The sequence below is a fragment of the Kogia breviceps genome, chromosome 18 (genome assembly GCF_026419965.1).
Source record: "Kogia breviceps isolate mKogBre1 chromosome 18, mKogBre1 haplotype 1, whole genome shotgun sequence".
NCBI classification, from domain to species: domain Eukaryota; kingdom Metazoa; phylum Chordata; class Mammalia; order Artiodactyla; family Physeteridae; genus Kogia; species Kogia breviceps.
This window is the reverse complement of record NC_081327.1, coordinates 299,977-306,285: the sequence shown is the minus strand read 5'-3', so window position 1 is coordinate 306,285 and position 6,309 is coordinate 299,977.

Below are 6,309 nucleotides of genomic sequence, written 5' to 3'. Positions count from 1 at the left end.
CAAAGGGTTCAACTGCTGCAGCGTGGGAACTGGGCAGCCCTTGCTCAATCCAGAGGTTGTTGGTGAAATGCCTGCTGGGAGCCACGAGCTTGTTCCCATCACAGGCGGGGGCCTTTCACTTCCGGTACAACTTTGCTCAGGGCTTCCCTGTGGCCACCAAGGTAAGAACCAACCTCAAGCCCGGCCTCGAAGCCCCTGCACTTCCCCACCGTGGCCCACCTTTCCAGGCCCATTTCTCGCCGTCCCCCAGGCAGCTTGCAGTGACCAAACCTACCTCCTTCCGGTTCCTTGGACAGCCCAGCTTGTTCTGGTTTCCTGTCCTCAGCATCAGCTCCAGGGTGACTCCCTGAGCAAGTCAGAGGCCCGTGGCCTCCTCGGGCCCCCCAACCCTGGCAGCACATCCCTTGTGTTGCTTTTGCCTGTGTCTTTGTTCAGAGCCCCCCCCCCACCCCAGGCCAGGAGCTCCATTAGCACATGTCCACGTCTCTGTGTCCCTGTCTCCTGGCACGTACGGGGAATGCATGAGTGAGCCAGTGAGACACGGAATACAAAACTACTACTGGGGGCTTCCCCCAGACCACCCTGTGGTTTGTGGACAGGGAATGTTGCCTGCCATTGCAGTAGACAAAGATCAAGCCATCAGCCAGCACATGCCTCCAGACGGTGAGCCCTGAGGGGAATTCAGGATGGAGAAAAACAGGAACCATTCTGTGGATGACACAGAATGTTATCCATTCTGTGCTTTGGATCCTGGCCCTGGACAGTTAAGATACGTATCTAAGCACTAATTTCAATGAACCCGGACTCTTGCATCTTCCCATACATAGAAAAGCACTAACGTGATTAACTTGAGGTGTCTGTTCTTTGCGATTAGCAGTAATCTTTGATGTTCGACCACATGTTTTGTTGTTTGTTTGTTTTTCCAGCAGAAAGACCCTCTCTATATCCTGGCTCCTCCCTTACCTCTTTGAACAATGTAACTGCGAACAGTCCTGTATAAGATTTTGTGTGGACGTACGTTTTCATTTCTCCACAGAGGCTGCGTCATTTTACACGTCCACCAGCACTGTATGAGGGTTCCTATTTCTCCACGTCCTCACCGACACTTGTTACCTGTCTTGCTGATCACAACCATCCTTTTGGGTGTGAAGTGGCACCACGGTGTGGCTTCCATTTGCAATTCCCTGATGACAAAGGATGTCGAGCATCCATTCATGTTCTTATTGGCCATTTGCATGTTTTCCTTGGGTAAATGTTACTGTCTTTGCCCATTATTATTTTATTTATTTATGTAGCCACACTGTGTGGCTTGCAGAGTCTTAGTTTCCCCACCAGCGATGGAACCTGGGCCCCCAGCAGGCCACAAGGAAATTCCCCGCCCATTTTTTTTTTTTTTTTTTTTTTTTAGTGGTACGCGGGCCTCTCACTGTTGTGGCCTCTCCCGTTGCGGAGCACAGGCTCCAGACGCACAGGCTCACGGGCCCAGCCGCTCCACGGCACGTGGGAACCTCCCGGACCGGGGCACGAACCCGTGTCCCCTGCATCGGCAGGCAGACTCTCAACCACTGCGCCACCAGGGAAGCCCTCCCTGCCCATTTTTAAACTGGGTGATTTAGGGGCTTCGTTGTTGGGTTCTTTGAGTTGTAAGAGTTCTTTATATATCCTGGATGCAAGTTGTGTTTTTGTGTGTCTGTGTGTCTTTACATGGGTCTGTATGTCTGTGTGAGCCTAAGCGTGTGGCTGTGTCTGAGCAGGTACAACTTTGCCTCCCACCGTGGACGTGGAGAAGCAGAGGGCGTCATGATCATCTGGGAAGAGGGGAGGGTTTACTACCTCCATGTTACGGAGAAGGAAGTAGAAGGCCAGATCAATGAAGTCATTTGCCCATAAAAGAGTGAAGAGGCAGAACTGGGAATTGAAATCAGCTGGGTCCCTCTCCATAGCCTTTGCTGCCTACTGCATCATGCTGTTCCTTATCCAGTGGCTCTCAGCCTTGCCTGCACATTAGAATCATTTGGAAACTTCTAAAAGTCTGGATGGGGACTTCCCTGGCAGTCCAGCGGTTAAGACTCCACGCTTCCACTGCAGGGGGCACAGGTTCGATCCCTGATTGGGGAACTAAGATCCTGCATGCCCGCATGGTGTGGCCAAAAAAAAAAGTCTGGATGCCCAGGCCAAACCCAGACCAATGAAATTAGGATCTGTAATAGGCAAAATAATGCTTCTCCCGCCCCCCAAGCTGTCCACATCCTAATCATCAGAACCTGTGAGTATGTTACCTTACATGGCAAAAGGGAATTTGCAGATGGGGAAAGTATCCTGGATTACCAGGTGAGTCCAGCGTAATCACAAGGGTCCTCATAAGTGAAAAAGAGACGCAGGAGGGTCAGTCAGAGAAGGGGATGGAATGAGGGCGAGGCAGGTGCAGAGAACAAGGAACGAGGGCAGCCTCTAGAAGGTGGAAAGGCAAGGAAATGGATTTCTCCCTTAGAGCCTCTAGAAGGAACACAAATGCCAACATGGTGATTTTAGCCCAGTGAGACCCATTTTAGGCTTCTGACCTCCGGAAACCCAAGATAAGAGATTTTTGTTATGAGCCACTGCATTTGTGGCAATTTGTTACAGTAGCGATAGGAAACTAATACAGCCTCTTCAGGCACAAACCAGACCAGCTAGCAGAGCCAACTGCACCCATGTGTATAATAGGAAGAAGGACATGACGGTTCATAGAAGTGGTAAAATAGGACCAGGAAAATCTGGGGTTCCCTTCACTGGTGGGAGGCAAGTTAGGCTTGGAGGCAGGGAGGTATCAAGGCAAGTGCCACAAGACATCAGTGATGTGAAGCTGGGGTTGGTGGAGAGGGCAGGGCTGGAGGGGGGGAAGCAAGAGCTGCCAGAGAGAAAGCCCCTGGTGGTGCAAAAAGGGAGAAGGTCACGGGCAGAGTTAACAATCTGGATGAACTGACTAGGCTCAGCAATTGCCTGGTGTGCAAATGGGGCTCCGTGCAGATGTGGTTTATTGTTATGATTATTGGGGGTGGGCATCGCGGGGCTGTGCTTGTGACAACAGAAGTGGGACAGCAGAAGGCAGAAGACCACAAAGAAGGCCAAGAAGACCGAAAGAAATGAGGGCCACCAGTGCCACCCACAGGCCAAAGCCCAGCACTTGATGGGTGAGATGGGTCTTTGCTGGGGAAAGGGAAGGATTCCTAGGGTGCCCACGGTGTGCCTACCAGGGGTCAGGAAATGCAAAGGGGCCATTTACATAAAATATCCAGAATAGACAAATGCCCCGGGGCCGGATGCAGATTGGTGGGTGTCAGGGGCCTGGGGCAGGGGAAATAGGGAGTGACTGCTAATGGGCATGGGGTTTCTTTTGGGGGTGATAAACGTGTGCTGGACCTAGAAAGTGGTGATGGTTGCACAGCCTTGTAAAGATACTAGAAACCACTGACTTGTACACTTCAGAAGGGTGAACTGAAGGTATGTGAATTACAGCTCCAAAAAAAAGGTAAAAATTTTTAAAGGGGAAAGAAAATGGAAAGAGGACCAGGTAAAGAGGCACTGTGACCACATGGTTGCAGCGGGCCACACACATTACATACATGATACACACCTTCCCACAGCATCCGCACCCCTCACAACCCCCTCAGCACCTCACTTCCTCACACACCCCTCACACCTCTCACTTCACACCCCCTCACATCCTCACACACCCCCTCACCTCCTCACATGCCCCTCACCCTCCTCACACCCCCCTCACAGCTCTCACCTCCTCACACACCCCTCACACCTCTCACCTCCTCACACACCTATCATCTCCTCACACCCCCCTCACTTCCTCATACACTCCTCACACACCTCTCACCTCCTCACACACCCCTCACACCTCTCACCCCCCACGCACCATGCACGGATCCGCCTCCTGCACACCCTCCGGCCGGATCATCCACACACCGCCACCACTGCCCCACAAAGTCACGGCCGCGGTCGCCACGGCCCACGCACCCGGCAGGACTACAACTCCCGGCGTGCCCCCGGGACTGCAGGGGTGGGCGACGCGGCGCCTTCTGGGCATTGTAGTCCAGGTGGGCTGGCAGTCGCACGAGCCGGGGCGCGTGAGACGCGGCGCGTTCTGGGAGCTGTGGTCCCGGCTGGCGCGCGGACTCTTCACTCCAGCGCCGCCGCGTCGCTTCCCGGAAGCGTCCGCCCGCGCGCCAGCGGGTGAGGTGGGTCTGGGTGGAGTCCCCCCTGGATTGCCGGAGAGAAACTACGGGAAACCCCGAAGCGGCGAACGCCTTCGGTGGTCTAAGCGAGATGTGTGGGACCGACACGCGCGGATGGGGAGCGAAGGGCTGACCCCGAGCCGCGCGTGGACAGACAGACGGACAGACCGAGTGTGGAACTCTGTTCCAGTGCGGGACCGGCTGACTGACCAGTTGTGTGTGTGTCTGGTTGTGTTTCTGTGTCTGACTCGTTTCGGTGTGTTTCTGACTGACAAGCTGGGAGCGTGCGGTCGGCTGATAGGATGTCTGACTGACCTGATCCAGTGTGCGACTGACAAAGAAGTTGTTGGAGATTTTGTCGGAGGGTTGTGTGGTGTTGTGCGTGAGAGGTGTGTCTGTGACTGACTGTGATTTCAGGCGTAACCGAGAGTCTGTGTATGTGACTGGCTGAGACAGTGACTGATGATTATGAGCGACTGGTGGTGCTGTGAGCTCCTGTGTTTATTGGACTGACTGAGTGACACTGAGAAAGTTTGGGTGCAGGGGTATGTTTGGGGATATGGCTGACGGACTATGCCTGAGGTAGGGTGTATGCATGTAACTATGTGATTGACTGGAATTTGTCTGGGGGACCATATTTGGATGATTTGCAGGGAGTTTACCAAGTATGTGACAGAGAATTTGTCTGCAGCTAAAATTATGTGACCTGCAGTCCCGCAGCTGGGTTGATGTCCACTAGCGCCTTCTGTGGGCTTAAGCCTGGCAGGGACTGTGGAGTCATCAGCTTGGGCACCTGCTGCATGTCTGCTGTGGTCAGGTCGGGTGCAGTAAGGAGCAAGAAATGAAAGAACTGCTCTCCTAAGTAGGTTAAGCAGCTGTGGACAGGGGACCTCGACCTGATGTGAGGTCATCACGTTGGGGGTGAGCTGAGCATGGTTCACGTCCCTGTGTCTCCGAGACTGTCCTCAGGGCTTTTCCAAAAGAGCAGTTTCAGGGGTACAAAAGGGAGCTTGGAAACTGTCGCTGTGTTTATTGTCAGTGCTGCCACCCCTGTTCCCCCTCCTCTGAACAATGATTCCCTGCCTCAAACTCCGCCTCTCCTGGTCGCTCCGTTTTCTCAGCACCTGTTCACTGTGCACTGGCTATAGGCACTGCGGCTCCAGCACGCCCAGTCTCTCTGGGGAAACGAGGTTGGAGCACAGAGCCGGGGGACAGTGACCCGGGGCCCTCAGAAGGACACTTAGCCTGCTCCCAGGTGCCGGGACGGCTCTTGGAGAAGATGACAGCGACAGTGGGGCCTGGAGGACTAGGAGAAATTGCCCAGGTGCAGAGGGGGATTTTAGGACAAGAGAGTAACAGGGACAGAGGAATTCAGGAATTGGGATGATGGCAAAGGCAAGGTTGCAAGAGGTCCAAGTAAGCCTTCCAGCGGAGTTAGGGGCTAGAGCACAGCTTTGCCAGAAATCACCAGCTGCCACTGAAAGGTTTCAGGATTGAGGTCTTGTTTTATTCGTGTTCACTTCTCACTGTGCCCAAGGTCATGGCTCCAGTGCCAACAGTTGTTATCTGTTATTTTGAGTATGACATCCTAACAGGTGTAAAGTGATATCTCATTGTGCTTTTTTTTTGTTTTTTTTGCGGTACGCGGGCCTCTCACTGCTGTGGCCTCTCCCTTTGCGGAGCAGAGGCTCCGGACGCGCAGGCTCAGCAGCCATGGCTCACGGGCCCAGCCGCTCCGCGGCACGTGGGATCCCCCCAGACCGGGGCACGAACCCGCGTCCCCCGCATCGGCAGGCGGACTCTCAACCACTGCGCCACAGGGAAGCCCTCATTGGGCTTTTGATTTGTAATTCTCTGGTAGCTGATGATGTCGATCATCTTTTCATGTGCTTGTTGGCCATTTGTATATCTTCTTTGGAGAAATATCTAGTCAAATCCTTTGCCCATTTTTAAATTTGGGATTATTTGTCTTTTTATTATGGAGTTGTTCTAGTTACAGGTCCCTTATCGGGTATATGATTTGCAAATATTTTCTTCCATTCTGTGGGTTGCCTTTTCATCTGCTTTTTTTTTTTTTTTTTTT